Raw genomic sequence first — 19158 nt, forward strand, 5'->3', positions numbered from 1 at the left:
AGGCAGGGGCCAGAGTCGCTTTTGCAGAGCTGGAAGACTGAGTTCTGCCATCAGCTTTGCATTTTACAGCTTTCTGGTGGGATCAGAGAAGCACCTGCACAACCTCCCCTGCGTTTTCTAAACATGCAGCTGGGAACCTGGACTGCAAAGCCCGGCCTCAGTTACTGCCACTTTTTCCCAGAGCCCTTTTGGGGTGAGTTTTCTGGACTTGTTCATCAGGGCCAGCACTCGTTAAAGGTGAGGACCCCGTGACCCCACCCCGCACAGCAGCACCCAGACACCCGCTAGGGCCCCAGCTCCCAGGGGACGCCGCAGGCACGCACACATCCCTGCCCGGGTGACGCCGAGGTTACACACACCCTTTGGAAAGCTCTGGTGCTGCCTTGGCTGCACCATAATCCCCTCCAGCTGTGTGCGGCCGGCTCGCCGCCCATGGTGCCGTGGTCCTGGTTGGGCGGTGAGGTTCAGCCCTGACCGTCGGGCAGCAACCGTTTCAGGAAGCACGGGAACAACGGACTTTGAGCCACCTTCCTCTCCCCAGCACCCTTTCAGCCACATCGTGCCAGGCTCCCCACCCACACAGCCCCATCCCAGGCACGCGGTGGCTCTGGAGGGCTGCATGTCAGGGTGCAGACCAGAACACGCCCGATTCCTTCCAGGCAATGGACAAATGGGGTCCACCGGCGCTGTCCTGTGATGGGCGGGCTGGGGGGCGGTGCCCAGCTTTGGGCCCTGTAGCCTCAGGCCTCCCCTCAGGCCACCTGCCCCCTGTGGCTGCTTCTGCCTCCCCCCAAAAATCCAGTCTGAGCTGGCTGAAGGCGCACAGGTGTCACCATGGCCCAGGCAGCTGGTGTGCTGGTGTGCGCCCCAGGGTGAGTCCTGCCTGCCCTTGAGCTTCACGTAGACAGCATCATGCCGACCCCCATAGGTCAACTGCCTCTCATTGGGGTCACTCAAGGGCCTTTCTGCCCAGCTGGCAGGGACTGACCAGGTCCCCTGAATTTCACCCCCAGAGTGCAGTGGATCCCCCTGGGGCTGAGGGGACCCCCTCCGTGGCCCCAAAGCCACAGAGCACAGATTCACACTCAGAATGATGGCTGCAGACCCTGCCACAGCCCCAAACATGCTCTTCATAAGAGAAAGGCTGACATAGTGGTCTTCACTAAAATGACACACTTCTCTTTCTCAGAAGACGCTCTCAAGGGCAGGGGAGCAAGCCCAGGTACAGCTGGGTGGGCACCTGCCGTCCACAGGGCCCCCCCACCGGCAGTGTCCGGATCACACGAAGACGGCCTACAGACCAGCAAGGAAACGCCGAACCCAGAGGACAAGAGGACAAAGACTTGAACTAACATGGAGGAGCACGTGCAGATGCCACCTCGCCCGGGGACGCGCGCCGTCGGCAGCGTGCCGGGAACACCACGGTGTGCTGGCCAGATGCTCACAGCCGCTGTACCTCCCCGCACAACTGGAGGCCCGTGGAATGCACGGCCACTGTGGAAAACTCCAGACACACCTCCATCACCACCCAGAAACCCCACTCTCAACAGAAACACACAGACACTAAGCAACAGACACACAAAGGCCTTCCTGGGAGCCCAGACTGGACACAGCCCACATTCCCATCAGCAGGGCAGTGGGCGACGGGCCACGGATGGCGTGTCCCTTCAGGGAGTGCCTACCACACACGCCAGGGATGATCTCGCACGCGGGCCGCAGGGCAGGAGGAGGTCGGCATGATGCCATCTACGTGAAGCTCAAGGGCAGGCAGGACTCACCCTGGGGCGCACACCAGCACAGACGGCAGTCCCTGTGCAGCAGAGACGGCTTCCGGGGCTTGGAATGGCCACGCTTCGACGCGAAGGGCTCCTGGGCCTGCCCGTGCTCGGAGCTCACCCGGCAAAGATTTAAGATGTGTGCCGCTCCCTGGGTGCCAGCTGCACCTCACTTAGAGGAAATAAGAGTGGCTCAGAGCATGTGCTGCAAGGTGCATGCAGGTGCATCCTGACCTTGACACTGAGTCCACCCAACCCTCCTGCTGCCCCACCACCGTTCCCCAAGCTGCCTCCTGCACGTCCCCGCATCCCTCATCTTGCAGGCAGTGGGACAGCTGGGCTGTTTCTGTCACATTCTCTGTGAAGAAGAGTCCAGGCCAGCAAATATTTATCACCAAGTGTCTGGTCAATGCGGTCCCCAGACACAGCTGTCTCCGTCCCAAGGCCTGGACTTTACACGTGGAATTCCCTGTGTCGGTCCCCAGACAGCAGTGGTGCCACCTGGCAGGGGTTTGGCCTGTGGAGGGCTGTGCCCCTGAGGCCCATGGGAAAGCTCGTGGACTTGCTGGGGGGCAGGGCCGACATCAGCGCCCGTGTGCGGATCCCCCTGCAGCCGAGTCCCAAGCAGGATCGTCACCCTCACATTCCTCTCTGGTGGAATGCTGCTGAGAGGTCCTTTAAGCATATGGTCTCAAGTAATCGTGGAAAGAGAAGGCAGCGGCATCGGTGGGCACAGGAAGGATCCATGCCACTTTGTGGGACCCAGAGAGGCAGTGTGACCTCAAGGGCTCACAGTCAGTGAGTGGCAGGCAGGGACAAGGGGGAGTTCCAGAAGCCTCAGGACATTCCTTGTCCCATGGATGACTGGAAGGACCCTTCCCAGATGGGAACCCCCCACCCGCCCCAGCCATGCCCAGCACTGAGGGGTGAACCCTGGAAGCACCCATGGGTCAGCCCCGGAGCTGCGCAGGTCCTCCTAGGAAGGGGTAACTGTGCCCCAGACTCAGGAGGGGCCGTCCTGTCTTCCTGCAGGCCTTGGAGGCCACTGTCCCTGATGGGGTTGTGCAAGTGTGGGGGGCATGAGAGGGGGCCCCTTCATCAGCTCAGTGCCCACCCTAGGCCTGCTTCATGCCAGGCACACACTGCGCTGCAGGCACGAAGCGGGGATGGGGTCCCTGAGGCAGGGCTCTGCCTACTCCCAGACCCTTGTGGAGGCCCCGCCTCCCAGCCTCTCTGCCTTGTGCCCCGGGCCCACGGCAACGCAGCCCCCATTCCAGAGAGCCAGACTCTCCAGCTCTCAAGGGAACAGCAGGGAAGACAGGGATGGTGTGGGGGGACACTGTCCTTGGGAACTTTCCCTGCCCCCACCACCTGCCCTTGCGCATGGGCCTCCCTAGAAATGTGTCACCCCAACCCTTGAGAAACCAGAACCCCCGGCAGGGCTGTGCGAGGCGGGGCGGGATTTGGGGGTGTCAGAATCTCATCAGCATCCGGGCAGTGGGGGGATGAAAATTCTGGCTGCCCGGCACAGCCCCCGCCACTGCGCTTGGCACCTCAAGGGGCTTGGGTTCTCAACACCAGCTCAGATAACTGGTAAAAATGTTTGTTAGTTTTAACTTTGCTTTTTCCTTTTTCTAAAAAAATCCATTTTATTTAATTGTAGTAAAATAATACATAAAATTGCCATTTTCACCATCTTTAAGTGTCCGACAGACGAACCGCATTCCCACAGCTGTGCGTCCGCCTTCACCACCAGTCTCCAGAGTCCTCCCAAACTGAAGGCCTCTCCCCAGCCTGGCACCTGCCATTCTGCGTTCGGTCTCTACAGATCTGGGAACTCCAGGGACCTCCCAGGAGAGGATCAGACAGGGCCCCGCGGCATGACGTCCACACAGCTCCTTGGTGCTGTAGCCCGTGCCAGCATCTCTTTCATTTTCTCGGCTGTCGAGTGTCCACTGTGTGGACGGGCACGTTTTGTTCACCCACTCATGTGCTGATGGACACGAGGGTTGCTATTCCCCCTATGTAGAGTGATGGGTAACAACTTCAAAGGTATGTATCTAAGTAAAAATGAAAATGTGTAAAATGTGTGAAGCCCCCCACGTGCGCACGCACAAGCCCTCTGGGAGGAGCTGGGGGCGTCGCCCTGGCTGCCTGGGGGCGCGGGGCCTGACCTTCTGCCTACGCTCCTCTGTCCTGTTACCTGGGGTGGCTACGCCAGCAGCATCTGGCCAAAAATACCTCCTAATCGTTCTGGCTGAGCCGCTGCCACTGCCACTGCCCAAGATAAGCAGGGCACGCTCGGGCTCCCGGCAGTGATTTCTGTCCTATTTTTACACTTGGCTCAGATAAGGTCTCGGGTGGCCTGTGCCCAAGGTCACTCTGTGGAGCCCCAGGGAGGCAGTGGCTTGCCCTGGGTCCACATTCCCTCTGGGGAAGTGAGTTCCAGGAGCCGCATAGAGAGGCATGCTGGGCGTGCAGAGCAGGAGTGGTCGCAGGGACCCCGGCTCCGAGGAGGGGAGGGGGCCGCTCCTGGGCCCTTGAACCCTTGGGTCCCAGCACCTGCAAGCACAGCCCTGCCAGGTAACACCACCAACTCCTGGAGGCGCACTAGAGCTCACATCTGGGGTTCCTGGCAAAAGAACCGCCAGATAAATGAGTTAAGCTGTCTAGCCTCCTCCCTGCCAAAGACCCCCAGATAAATGAATAAAGCTGCCCAGCCTGGCCCCGCCGGCCCACTGAGGGGTAGCGGCTCAGCAAGGCAACGAGGCCGGCCAGAGACCGCCGCACAGGAGTGGGCGTTCCCCACCGAGGGGCCGGGGGCCGCGGTCAGCTTCTCTGAGTGTCCTGGTCTTGGAGGACACACGTCACGTGTGTTGGCCAAGGAGCCGGGATCGGGGCCTCCATCAAACAGTATTGCAAACTGGTGGAGCATATCCTGAAGGTTTAAGCTTCAAATTTTGCTTGGCAAACTGAACCCAAATCCACCTCTCTTGACTTTCTTCGTTTGTTTCATTAAGAGAAGAGAGAAGAGGAAACATGTTTGAGTAACAGTTTCTGAGATAACTCTCTTGGTCTGATTGCCTCATTGAAACCTTAAATATTTGGCTCGCATCACGAGAACAGTGAGGCCAATATGCTACTAAATTCATCGCTCTCAATGGAGAATGACTTATCTGTGCAAATACCACAAGTCATCAATTTCTATTTTCTCAGGGCGATAAGTTAAAAATACATTAAAAAAATAAGCTTTGATTGCTTTTGAAGGACAGCAACCTCCATGGACCTCGCAATGCAAAACCCACAGCTGACAGCAGGTCAATCTGCTCCAACAACTAGCAACAGCTAGATTCGTCCTCAGGGACACACTTCACAGGCCAGAGATCTTCAGCATAGAGATCAGCGCCCACAAGCCAAGAGAAAAGTCTTTCAAAGACCACCTAATCCCTCACTGTTTTCAAGGAGAAAAGGAATGCACATTTGAAAAACAAAAACCAAAAAGATTTGCAGCTCCAGCGCCTGGTCATGAGGAAGTAGCTGCGTGCAGTGGTCAAAGATCAAAGAAAACACAGAGGACAGAAGACCATGGGAGGGTGCTTCCAAAGTACAGAGAAACAGCTGCAGCCTCGACCTCTGCGCCAGCAAACACTATCTTCAAAAATGAAGGCAAAATCAAGACATTTCCAGACAAACGAAAACTGTGAGGATTTATCCCAAGTGGAAGGAAAATGGTTCCTGATGGAAACACCGAAATCCAGAGCTCAGAGAACACGGACTGGCGGGGCAGGCGGCGGAGCCTTGCGGCGCTGGACACATTGAACACTCAGCGCCCAGCACAGGGGAGGGAGGCCCTGGAGTCCCTGATCGCAGCAGACCTGGACCATCGAGGGCATCTGTGCAGGGCAGACACTGGGGCGACGACCGTGAGAACAGCAGAACACACAGCTAGCAAGCAAACACAGGGAGAAAATGGAGTAATAAAAAAAGTGTTTAATCCAAAATAATCAAAAGAAAAGACACCGGTGCTTGCACTAACCGGAGAACCGAGGCGGCCGGCCAGGCCTCGAATCTCATGCCCTGATGACGCCCCGCTTCAGCAAAATCCAGAGAACTGGAGGAGAAACAGACACTACTCCAGGGAACAGCTAGAGATTTCAAGACACCTCGCCCCATAACTGGTAAAACAAATCACTGGAGAGAAAGAAGATTTGAACAACACATAAGCAAGACTGACCTAATGGTCAGCTATGTGGAAATGCACCCAGCCAATGCCCGGCCCCTACTCCACACCACAGGGTTGAGAGAGGAGCTCTGACAGCTGGGAATGGAGCGCAGAGCAGCTGTGGAAAGATAATGGAAAATCCCCCGGGGCCTGGGAACTGCAGCACATGGAGAAACCCACGTGCTGAAGAGTGAGCCGTGATCGGAATGAGATAATGTTTTCAATGAAAGTGTGTGTGTGTGTGTGTGTGTGTGTGTGTGTGTGTATTCTTTTTAATTCTAAGACTTTCATATAGAAACATCACTTCATGGGTAAAAGCAAGTAAAGTCAAACGGCACACTTTTTAAGTTTATTTTAGTATTTTCATGCTGAATAGTATATAATAATGGTATTTTAGTATTTTCATTGAATCTGCAGGCGTGTCAACATGTTAGAAATTGTACTGTGGAAAATGTCACTGCTCTCCAAACTGCAAAACAGTGGTTTTGGAAAGTTTATCTAGGGTGGGAGACTATTCTAATTTATTTATAACTTTGACTAATTGGATCCCAATTACTTTGGATAAATGGTAACATATGAAATATATCAAACATGGTTAAAATGTCTACCTGGGTCGGGCACAGTGGCTCATGCCTGTAATCCCAGCATTTTGGGAGGCCGAGGCGAGCAGATCACCTGAGGCCAGGAGTTTGAGATCAGCCTGGCCCACATGGTGAAACCCCATCTCTACTAAATATACAAAAATTAGCCAGGCATGGTGGCATGTGCCTGTAATCCCAGCTACTCAGGAGACTGAGACAGGAGAATCACTTGAACCTGGGAGGCGGAAGTTGCAGTGAGCTGAGATCACATCACTGCACTCTAGCCTGGCAACAGTGCCAGGCTCTGCCTCAAAAAAAAAAAAAAAAAAAAAAAGTCTGTCTGCTTGCATTGTTATATCTTCATTAATTTAATTGTTAATGTTTCCAAAAAGTCACCCATGTTATTAAGCTAATTCTTAGCAATATACACATAGTATATTTACACAATGTTAACCCATGAATTCATCTATTCTTTTTATTTTATTTTATTATTTTTTGAGACAGAGTCCCATTCCAGGCTGGAGTGCAGTGGTATGATCTCAGCTCACTGCAGCCTCCACCTCCCAGGTTCAAGTGATTCTCGTGTCTCAGCCTCCCAAGTAGCTGACAGCTGGGATTACAGGCATGGGCCACCATGCCTGGCTAATTTTCTATATTTTTAGTAGAGACAGGGTTTCACCATGTTGGCCAGGCTGGTCTTGAACTCCTGGCCTCAGGTAATCTGATCGCCTCGGCCTCCCAAAGTGCTGGGATTACAGGCGTGAGCCACTGCACCCAGCCCCTACCTATTCTTTTTAATGTTTAATATAATTGAGATGTTACTCACTTTTTAAAACATTTTAAATTGTTTAGTTTTTCTCTTCTGATTTGTTTTTGGTTTTTGTTTTGTGTTTTAAGTTTCAGGGGTATATATTCACGTTTATTACACAGGTAAATTTGTGTCATGGGGTTTGTTGTACAGATTATTTCATTACTCAGGTATTAAACCCAGTACCCATTAGTTATCTTTCCTGATCCTCCCCCTCCTCCCACTCTCTGCCCTCAAGTGGGCCCCAGGCTGTGTTGTTTCCCTCTATGTGTCCATGTGTTCTCATCGTTATCTCCCACTTGTAAGTGAGAACATGCTGTATTTGGTTTTCTGTTGAACTAAATTATAATGAAAATACAACCTATCGAAACCATAAGATGCAGCTGAAACTGTGCTTAAGGGAAGCATCACCACTGTAGATCCTGCAAAAGTATAAAGGTAGTGGGGTGGGTTGAGCTGGGCTCCCCCAGAAGGATATGTTGAAGTTCTAACACAGGTACCTGTGAATGCCCTGACTGGGAGGTAGCTCCTTGCAGTGGGGACCACATCATGAAGATGGGGTCATCCTGGAGTAGGGTGTGGGCTCTCAATCCAATGACTGATGTCTTTTTTTTTTAGACGAAGTCTTGCTTTGTTGCCAGGCTGAAGTGCAGTGGCGCAATCTCGGCTCACTGCAACCTCCACCGCCCAGGTTCAAGTGATTCTCCTGCCTCAGCCTCCCAAGTAGCTGGGACTACAGGCACACGCCACCACGCCCAGCTAATTTTTGTATTTTTAGTAGAGATGGGGTTTCACTGTGTTGACCAGGATAGTCTCGATCTCTTGACTTCGTGATCCACCCGCCTTGGCCTCCCAAAGTGCTGGGATTACAGGCGTGAGCCACCACGCCTGGCCGACTGATGTCCTTATATGGACAGCTTTGAGACCACAGAGGAGAGGCAAAAGGCAAGGGCCACAGAGATGGAGGCAGAGGTTGGGGCGATGGGGCCACAGACCCAGGGATGCCTGGAGCCGCAGAAGTTGGAAGGGGCAGGAAGGATCCTCTTTTAGAGCCTCCGGAGGGCGTGCAGCCCTGCCCACACCTGGACTTCAGATTTCCTTTCTCCACCACTGAGAAGGCAGATCTGTGAAGCCACAGTGTGTGGTGATCACAGCAGTCCGAGGAAACTGATGGATATACAAATACCACAGATAACTCTGTGATAACGATCTTGTAAATGGAGATAAAATAGACACATTCTCTGGGAAACAAAACCTACCAAAATCCATACAAAAAGAAACAGAAGCTCTGAATAGTACTATGTCTCATGAAGAAATTAAATCCTTGATTTAACCTTGCCCCCCTCCTGCACATAAAACCTTCAGGGCCACACAGACTCACTGGTAAACTTTTCCAAACACTGAAGGAAGAAATAATACCAGTTACATTGAAGTCTTTCAGAGAATTTTAAAAAAGAAGTAATTTTGCACATGTCCTGTTATCAAATTAGCACTTGTCATCACAGAAGGGAAGACAAAGCACGAGGAGATGCCCACACCCCAGGAAAGTGTCCCAAGAGTGGCTCAGATTCTCCAGGGCTGCGACGTCCTGGTTTTCATCTGGGGGTGGTGACAGGCGCGTGATCTCTGGTTATTCCAGAAGCAGTGAATATAGGATGTGTGTCATTTAGCTTCTCACGCCATGCACTGGGGCAAGTTCACTGAGGAAACAGATCTCGTCCTTAAGGAAGGCCGGGAGTGGGCGTGGCTGGGAGGTGGGTGCCTGAGGAACACTCTCGCCCCCTCCCCTGCACCTGTGGTCTCAACCTGGCGGGAAGTCCGCTCCAGCTCCTGTGGGATCAGGGTTGCTGGATCCAAGTTGCCAGGTAATCTCCCGCTGATCTGCAGCACAAGAGCCAAATCCCAGGACGAGCTCTCACGGAGCAGTCAGGCCCAGTGGAAACTGGTGGCCTCACTCCAGGAAATGAAGCCAGACTCAGACAAACAAAAGCCACCAGCAATGCATGGAGGCAGGACGGGACATCTCACGCGGACCCAGGGACCCTGGAGCATGCCTGGGTACAGATGGAGCCCCCAACAGGGGTTTCTTTCCTCATGTGGTTGATGGAAGGTTCTAGAATTCATCTTCTCATAGGGAGGAAAAGTGCTGCCCAGCCCCCTACACACTGAGACCACTGGGGCTCAGTAAATATTTGATAAACAACAGGCTCGACGGAAGATTCTAGAATTCGTCTTCTCATAGGGAGGAAAAGTGCTGCCCAGCCCCCAACACTCTGAGACCTCTGGGGCTCAGTAAATATTTGATAAACAACAGGCTCAGCAGGTGCGGTGGCTAGTGAGACTGGTACAGACCAGGTGGCCCATGGGTATTGGGGCTGCCCTGTGACCACCAGTCCTGACAGGCTGCAGCGGAGCATGTGTGCACATGTGTGCATGTGTGTGTGTGTGTGCATGCGTGCACACCAATGGGAGTGGCCCCAAGTGCCTGCCTGGTCTCTACACGGCTTCCAGCCTTTTCCTAGAACGGATCACATGTTTGCATACACACATATGTGCACACACATGCAGAAGCCAGACCCACTCCCACCATCCACCCACACAAGCTGGACCCTCAGTCACGCGGCTCCCTGCCACGTGCTCCATCCCCATGTGCGTCCAACACACCTGCCAGCTCTGCTTTCAGCTTTCCCTGATGGCCAAGCATACCCCGCTGCCCCTGCAAGGCTTGGGAGCACCCCTGGGATCCCAAGTCTGATGGCCTCTAGAAGTCCCTCTCCTCAAACCTCGGTCACAGCTGCTGCCTAGGGCCTGCCAGGCCAGGGGGACAGCCACATCTCTCCTAGACACACGAGGACACCCCTCCAAGAGGCCTCCCTCAGCCAGCCGCCACTGCTGCCGGCCCCTCCGTGCATCCCCAAGGGCTGAGCTGCTGCAGGGTACAACGCCTCCTGGCTCCAAGTGAAAGTCGGAGGTGGGCAGGACGTTCAGGTAACACCCCCACCTCCGAAGTCCAGTCTCACAGAGCCTTAGCAGCCACCCAAGGCAAGGAGGTGGCCACAGGGCCACCAGGAGTGTCCCGGGCATCCCAGGCCCACAAGGGCCAGAGAAAGTTCCGGGCTTCCCCTGGCGTAAGGGACAGAACCAGGCGCCCTCCCCTCCTGGCCCCCTCAGCTTTCCTGTGACGCCCAGGACCAGGACAAGGACCAGGACCAGGGAAACCACAGTGTCCCAGGCGACAGGGTGGAGGGCGGCTCCAGGAGCCCAGCTGGGGCATCGGCCAACCCCCGAGAGACACACTTGCTCAGGCGTCCCTGGCAAGGTTTCCAAAGCCCTCACGCGGATGAACACGAGAACACCTGGGGCGCCCACTGTTTCACGGAAAAAGTCACAGCGGTCACCCTGATGGGATGTAATTTCTGGATATGATTAAACAGGAAGAAAAGATCCCAGCTGAGATTACTGTTCAGAAGCACCTTGGAGCCGGGCTCTTGACACTGCTGACCCGAAACCTGGTGATTCAAGAGGAAAAGAACGCCCTGCTGCCGTCAGAGCTGGAAACTGCACAGCCCATTGTGTCCTGGGCGTGAAGCCATCACCTGACTCCCAGGTGAGGAGCCTGTGGGTCAGGGGTCAGAACTCAAGGGACGCCCTGGCCACCTGGGGCAGTCAAAGCTACCTCTGCTTCTTCCCCTGAAGGAGGAAGTTTAAATACCCAAGAAGCTTTGATATCTCCTCCATGACTTTACTTCTGGATGTGGTTCAGAAAAATCTGCGGAAAATCACCCAGAATTGCACCCGTTTGGTTTACAGGAGTATTAGCTGTGGGGGCCCCTTTTCCACCACCCCCATCAAGCGGCCTCCCGGGCAGCCCAGGACCCTCCAGAATCTTCCAGAAGCCACAGCACTCGCTTCAGTCATAACCTGCAGGACCCCACCGGGCGAGGCTGGCTGGGAGGAGGCACTCTCAGGACAAGGGACCTGGGCAGGCACCTCCTGTCTCCGCTCGACACCCAGCGAGGACAGGAGGACCAGGGTGCACCTGCATCTGCGTCTGGGCGGAGGAGCAAAGACGTGGCCTTCCCAGAGCTTGAGCTGTGGGAGGAAGAGAGGCTGAATGAAAGCCCCGCCCCCGCCCCACCCCAGGAGAGGCCACCTGGGGCCTCCCACAGCCCTGCCCACGGCTGCACACGCGTGTCCCCTCACCTCCTTAGCCAGGGCGGCTGCACATGCGTGTCCCCTCACCTCCTTAGCCAGGGCAGCTGCCCGCACAGGTCCCCTCACCTCCTTAGCCAGGGCGGCTGCCCGCGCAGGTCCCCTCACCTCCTTAGCCAGGGCGGGGGCAGCAGGGAGGGAGGGCGTGCTGCATTCTTCCCTGGGCCTGCAGGTGCACCTGTGCCTGCCCAGAGGGAGCAGCAGGAGCTTCCAGCAGACACACCTGGACAGGTGCACGGAGCTCCTGCCAGGGAAACCCAGCACAGACGCAGGTGGGCGGGTGGTGGGAGGGTGGCAGAAGCGGGCAGAGGAGGAGGCTGAGCTCAGCACAGCCCATGCAGTCTCCTTCCGGCCAAGGGGAGCGGCTGGGCCAGTCTGAGCCGGGAGGCAGCTCAGGGAGTAAGCCCTGGGGACAGCATTGGAGTAGCACAGGGGTCCCTGACAGAACCTCACATCGGAGGGTGGTCTGAGGGCCACTGGGGGCCCACCTAGGAGATGGGGTCCCAGGACACAGAACAGGGAGTGGGTGGTGTTTCCAGGGTGAGGCCTGGGGGAGGGTAGCAAGGCCTGGACTAGGAGATGGAGGCCTAATCAAAGCAAAACAGAGACTCAGAGCTCAGCGCCCATATTAGCAGGGACACACAGGGACTCACAGGGACGTCCCGGATCGCTAGGGGACTCACGGGGACACGTGGGGACATGCTCGGACTCACGGGGACTTGCAGGGGCCCATGGGGATGTGCAGGGACACCGTCCCTCCCGGCTGTCCTGCTCCTTGCCGAGAGTCACCCAGAGGCTGGGGCCTGGCACCACTTTCAGACAGGGGCATTCCTGGGCCCCTCCTTTTGGCACCTCAGCCTCAGCAGCTGCTGAAGGGCGTGGGGGAGGGAGCCGGTATTGGTGCAACAGGCAGATGGTTCCAGAAACTCAGGATTCTACACAATCCTAGCACCTGAGGCACAGTCCTGCATGGCCGCCACGCTGTCGGAAGCAGGCACCGGCCCTGGTGGTCAACACAAGTCCTGAGGACCCCCCAGAGGGCATGCTCCAGGCAACCTGCCAGGACCACCTCTCCTGCCCAGTGTTGGGGGCCTCACCTGACCTCTCCGGGTCCCTAACCAGGCGCTAGGGCTGCCTCCCTTGGGGCCCCCAGAATCTACCCTGGAACGGCTGCTGGGACTGAGATCCTGAGTCAGGCCAACCCCCAGAGCCTTGCCCAGCCATGGCTTGTCTGGGGTGGGTTCCCAGATCCTTGTCCAGGACACGGGAAAGGGGCTCCCTTTGTGGCCTGTGCTGTGGAAGGGCTCGGTAAGCAAGGTGATCCTCCTGGGAGGTAGGGCAATGCCTGCCAGGAGCAGCTTCCCAGGCGGGGCCCAGCGCCCTGGCTGTGTACACGGCAAAGCTCACTGCCCCTGCTTCCGTCAGGGGCGTTTGAACCAGAGTGACTCCATCTTGAACAGGGGCTGGGTCTGATGAGGCTGCGGCCTGCTGCGCTGCATTCCCAGGAGCTTAGGGATTCTCAGTCACACGGTGAGACGGGACGACCGCGCAAGAGGCAGGTCGTTAAAACCCGATTAATAAAACAAGTTGTGGTCAGGAAGCCGCCCGATACCCAGCACCCACCAAAACCAAGGCGGCATGAAAGTGACCTCTGGTTGTCCTCACCGCTCATTACACGCTAATTAGAATGCATTAGCATCTAAGAGACACTCCTACCAGCACGGTGGCAGTTTATAGGGGCCATGGCAACGTCCAACGTCAGGAAGCTACCCTCTATGGCCTAAAAAGGGGAGGAGCCCACAGTTCTGGGAATTTTGTACCCCTTTCCCGGAAAATTCATGAAAAATCCACCCCTTGTTCAGAGCATAATGAAGAAGTAACAGTAAGTGTCCTTGGTCGGGGAGCCGTTCTTCATCCCTTCACTTTCTTAATAAACTTACTTTCACTTTACTCTATGGACTCGCCTCCAATTCTTTCTTGTGTGAGGTCCAAGAACCTTCTCTTGGGGGTCGTCTGGATTGGGGCCCCTTTCTGGTAACCGTTCTTTTTTCTTTTCTTTTTTGAACTAAAACCCGGGCTGTTTTCTGTCCCTTCCCTTCCAGGGGGCCCTGACTCATGAAGAACCCTTGCCTGCCTTCTGGACCATTCCGGGCCCTGACGCACGAAGAACCCTTGCCTGCCTTCTGGACCATTCCGGGGCCAGCTTTCCCCCTCGGCTTCCTGAGATCATCCTAATGTCCCCAGAACATCTCCTTGGCGTGCTTCGGCCCCTCCTAAGAGGCGTGTGCCCAGCTTGCTTCCCTCTGGAGCCTTGGGGCCAGCACCGCCTCCCAAGAACTGCACTGCAGTGTCCATGGCCAAAGGACCTGGTAGGGCTGCCAGATAAGACACGGGCACTCGGCCCAGCACAAATTTCAGATAAATGATGAATTTTATTTTGATGTAGTGTGACCCAAATATTGCTTCTACTAAGAATTTATTTTTGAGACAGTCTCGCTCTGTCATCTAGGCTGGAGTGCAGGGGCGTGATCTTGGATCTTGGCTCACTGCAACCTCTGCCTCCTGGGTTCAAGTGATTCTCCTGCCTCAACCTCCCGAGTAGCTGGGATTACAGGCGTGCGTCACCACACACAGCTAATTTTTGTATTTTTGGTAGACGGAGTTTCACCATGTTGGCCAGGCTGGTCTCGAACTCCCAACTTCAAGTGATCTGCCAGGCTTGGCTTCCCAAAGTGCTGAGATTACAGACATGAGCCACCGCACCCAGCTGCTTCTACTAAGAATTATTTGTGTTAGTTTGAAACAAATTTAACCAGGCGCCCTGAGCTGGGCTAATGGCTGGGAGTTGCACATGTGGGCAAGACCTCCCCCCAACCCCCCGACCTCCTCAGGATCTTCAGACCCCAGCTTGAATCCCGTCAGCCCCACCTCCTCCAGGAGTGGAGGATTTTCAAATGCACACAGCTCCCTGGAAACCCTGCCCTGCTGGTCCTGGGGGAGAGGGCTGGGTGAGGTGGGGGCAGAGCCATGAGGTGCCTGTTCTTTCCGTCGACAGGACTTAAGGCAAGAGAGGCGAGGGGGACCCCACACAGTGCTTTCTGGGGTTGACTGTGGGTGGAGAGAACAATCCCAAATACTGGTAGGCCGCTGTGGCTGCTGCTGACGCTGACGCTTGCTGGCCGGCATGCTTGCTGGGTGTCACCCCAAAGTACTGTCAGAGACGGGAGGCTGGACGTGCGCCCCTCGGTGAGAACTTCCTCTATGTGTGGAGTTTTGGGGTATGAACATCTGCTGCTGAATCTCAGAGGCTGAGGTTGGGGGCAGCTCAGGAACCCCCTGGGGTTCTCAGACCCTGTAAATAACTTTCCCAGTAATCCCAGGGGAGCCAAGTTATTTCCCTGACCAACCGAGGCAGCAACACCAGAGAGGGTTGTGTGGAGCTGCAGCTGGAGGTGGGGGTGGGCTCTTGTTCTAACCGCTGGGCGGCCTTGCTCCCTGAACTTTCCAGCACGTACACCATGGAGAGAGGGAGCTTGATTGTGCCCACAAGCCTGCTCAGCCCAGCCAGTCTCCCTGGCCCACCACAGACCCACCCCAGACAGCCGGAGCCTAGTACAAGCCCAGCCTCCCCTTTAAAAGCCTCCCGGCTGACTCTCATGTTGTGAGAGAACTGGGTGCCTCTCCCAGCTCCAGCTCTGCAATTCTGGGACAGCTACGTGTTTCTAGTGAGTTAAAAAAACTTGGCTGGGCGCGGTGGCTCATGCCTGTAATCCCAGCACTTTGGGAGGCCGAGGTGGGCGGATCACCTGAGGTCAGGAGTTCGAGACCAGCCTGGCCAACATGATGAAACCCCGTCTCTACTAAAAATACAAAAATCAGCCGGGTGTGGTGGCACACATCTATAATCCCAGCTACTGGAGAGGCTGAGGCAGGAGAATCACTTGAACCCGGGAGGCAGAGGTTATAGTGAGCTGAGATCATGCCATTTCACTTCAGCCTGGGCAATAAGAGCAAAATTCCGTTTAAAAAAAAAAATTTGAACACCCATGAAGACGGCTACTATCAAAACAGGAGAAAATGAATGCTGTAAGAATGTGAAAATACAGGGCCCTTGTCTTCTACCGGTGGGAGTGTAAATTGGTACAGTCCATACGGAAACAGAATGGCAGTTCCTGAAAAAGTTAATAGAATGACCCTCTGACCCAGCAATTTCACTTCTGCACGTGCTATAAAGAACTGAAAGCAGGGACTCGAACAGATATTTGCACACCCGTGATTAGAGCAGCACTACCCACAACAGCCAGGTGGCAGAATCAGCCCGAGAGGTGGTGAGCAGATAAAGCCATGAACAAAACAAGTCCGTCCACACAGCGGGATGTTGTTCCGCCTTAAGAAAGAAGGGCACGGCCAGGCGCGGTGGCTCATCCCTGTAACTCCAGCACTTTGGGAGGCTGAGATAGGCAGATTACCAGGAGTTCGAGACCTGCCTGGCGAACATGGTGAAACCCCGTCTCTACCAAAAATACAATAATTACCTGGGTGTGGTGGCGGGGGCCTGTAAACCCAGCTACTCGGGAGGCTGAGGCAGGAGAATCGCTTGAATCCGGGAGGCAGAGGCTGCAGTGAGCCGAGATCTCACCACTGCACCCCAGCCTGGGCGACAGGGCAAGACTCCATCTCAAACAAAAGACATTCACCTTCCTGAGCCTCAGTTTGCTCATCTGTAAGATGGGGATGAGTAGATGGAAAATGAAAGGAGAAACATCTGGAAAGACTGTGGGGCCAGCCAGAACCTTCCTAGTAAGGAAATTGAAAGGTGCATTTGCAGCTGAGCCTGTGAGATTTTGACTAAACAGGCAGAGGGAGTTCCCAGGACCCAGGAAGTCAACCACACACAACCACCATGCTCCGTTTTCCAGGGCCTTGGACAAATGCCTCAACACTAGGCCCGTTTCCAGGGCCTTGGACAAATGCCTCAACACTAGCCATTCTCGCTCCAGCCCAGGTGCAGTCAACTGTGGGTGATGTCACCTGCGGCCCTCGTCCCCAGCCCTGCTGCCCCGGGATCCAGGGTGGCCATGGAGATACATGATGCTGGTCCCAGGGTTGAAGTCGCCACAGGGGTACAAAGACAGCTCCAAAACAAGTCTAGGGCGGTGCTTACCCCTAGTGCCATTTCTGTAAGTGTGAACATGTGCAAAGTGATGCCACACGCAGCTTCAGGTGCGTGCATGAGTGGTGACAGTGTGACGATATTCCTGGAAAGACAAACGTCCCATTCAGGGTTTACTGAAGGCTCAGCTTAAGTCCCTCGCCCTGGTAAGGGCAGGAACACACCAGGTCTCTTGCAGAGGAGTGCAGTTTCACCGCTGGTGGGTTTTCCAAAAATATCTTCAAGAGTTTGACAAACAGTGCCAGCTTGGACTGCACCATCCCCACATCCAAAACGCACTCCCCATTTCCCTCAACCTCCCTGCTCATCCTGTAAGTTTCCCACAGAAATGGTGGCCTCGTCGGCCCTGCGGGGTGCAGGGGTAAGCAGCACACCATCTCCAGGCCTGGCTTGGGTCCAGAGGACACGGATGCACATTGCCCCTTGATTCATGCTGAGATTCCCATGTTTAAGCAAACAGCTGCTGATGAGAAGGTTCAGAGGCCATGGAAGAGGAGACTGCGGAGAGGCCACAGGAGGAGGGAGAATCGTGGCCGTCTCTGCTCCTGCAGGCACTGCTGTGCGGCTTTGTCCTCCCAAGGAACCATCCATGCAATAGAGGGAAACACTCCACTGTCCCTCCAACCCAGCTCCGAGAAATCACGACTCCTCCTGACACCCACCAAGACATGAGACACGACTGACACACAGACATGTGCACACACCCCAACACCAGGACACGCAGCCACACATGTGCTCAGACACCACCAGGACACGCAGACACACATGTGCTCAGACACCAACACCAGGACACGCAGGCACACGTGCTCACACCCCAACACCAGGACACGCAGGCACACGTGCTCAGACACCAACACCAGGACACGCAGGCACACGTGTGCTCAGACACCAACACCAGGACACGCAGCCACACGTGTGCTCACACCCCAACACCAGGACACGCAGACACACGTGTGCTCAGACACCAACACCAGGACACGCAGACACACACGTGCTCACACCCCACCAGGACACGCAGACACACACGTGCTCACACCCCAACACCAGGACACGCAGGCACACACGTGCTCACACCCCAACACCAGGACACACAGGCACACACGTGCTCAGACACCAACACCAGGACACGCAGGCACACACGTGCTCACACCCCAACACCAGGACACGCAGGCACACGTGTGCTCAGACACCAACACCAGGACACGCAGGCAAACACGTGCTCAGACACCAACACCAGGACACGCAGCCACACGTGTGCTCACACCTCAACACCAGGACACGCAGACACACGTGTGCTCAGACACCAACACCAGGACACGCAGACACACACGTGCTCAGACACCAACACCAGGACACGCAGGCACACACGTGCTCACACCCCAACACCAGGACACGCAGGCACACACGTGCTCAGACACCAACACCAGGACACGCAGGCACACACGTGCTCAGACACCAACACCAGGACACGCAGGCACACGCGTGCTCAGACACCAACACCAGGACACGCAGGCACACGCGTGCTCAGACACCAACACCAGGACACGCAGGCACACGCGTGCTCAGACACCACCAGGACACGCAGGCACACGCGTGCTCAGACACCAACACCAGGACACGCAGGCACACGTGCTCACACCCCAACACCAGGACACGCAGGCACACACGTGCTCAGACACCAACACCAGGACACGCAGGCACACGCGTGCTCAGACACCAACACCAGGACACGCAGGCACACGCGTGCTCAGACACCAACACGAGGACACGCAGACACACGCGTGCTCAGACACCACCAGGACACGCAGGCACTCGTGCTCAGACACCAACACCAGGACACGCAGGCACACGTGCTCAGACACCAACACCAGGACACGCAGACACACGTGCTCAGACACCAACACCAGGACACACAGACATGCACACATACCACCAGGACACACACACATGTACTCACACACCACCAGGACACACGTGCACACACACCAACAGCAGGACACACACACACGTGCTCACACACTCCAACACCAGGACACACATGCAGACACACGTGTGTCTACAGTGAGTGTTTCCCAGCCCAGAGCTGGCTGCACAGAGCCACACCCAGCCACAGTGAGGCCGCTGCAGTCCCGGGTTTTCACCCCCTCAACCTCACCCTGCCCCTACTGCAAGGATTCATGCCCCAATCACAGGCGGGGCCACCTGTGCCCTCTTCCCAGAGCACTCGAGGCCAGGCACGATCCGGAGCCACTTCCTGTGTAGACCCCTCCATCTGTGCCCCGAGAAACCAAGGACTCGGAAGGACAAGGATCAGACCACGAATGACAAAGAACCTTGGCCCAGAGAGCCAGGACTCCATCCCTGACTGCCTGCCTCCCCACCTTGTT

The 19158-nt window shown here is 55.7% G+C and overlaps 1 protein-coding gene across 1 annotated transcript in view; it reads right to left on the bottom strand.

Annotated features, from left to right (window-relative positions):
* SLC12A7 (solute carrier family 12 member 7) overlaps positions 1 to 19158 on the bottom strand; it is a 108201-nt gene that overhangs the window by 68956 nt on the left and 20087 nt on the right. The gene's annotated exons all lie outside the window — the stretch shown is intronic.

Source organism: Pan troglodytes, chromosome 4, assembly GCF_028858775.2.
Source record: "Pan troglodytes isolate AG18354 chromosome 4, NHGRI_mPanTro3-v2.0_pri, whole genome shotgun sequence".
NCBI classification, from domain to species: Eukaryota; Metazoa; Chordata; class Mammalia; order Primates; family Hominidae; genus Pan; species Pan troglodytes.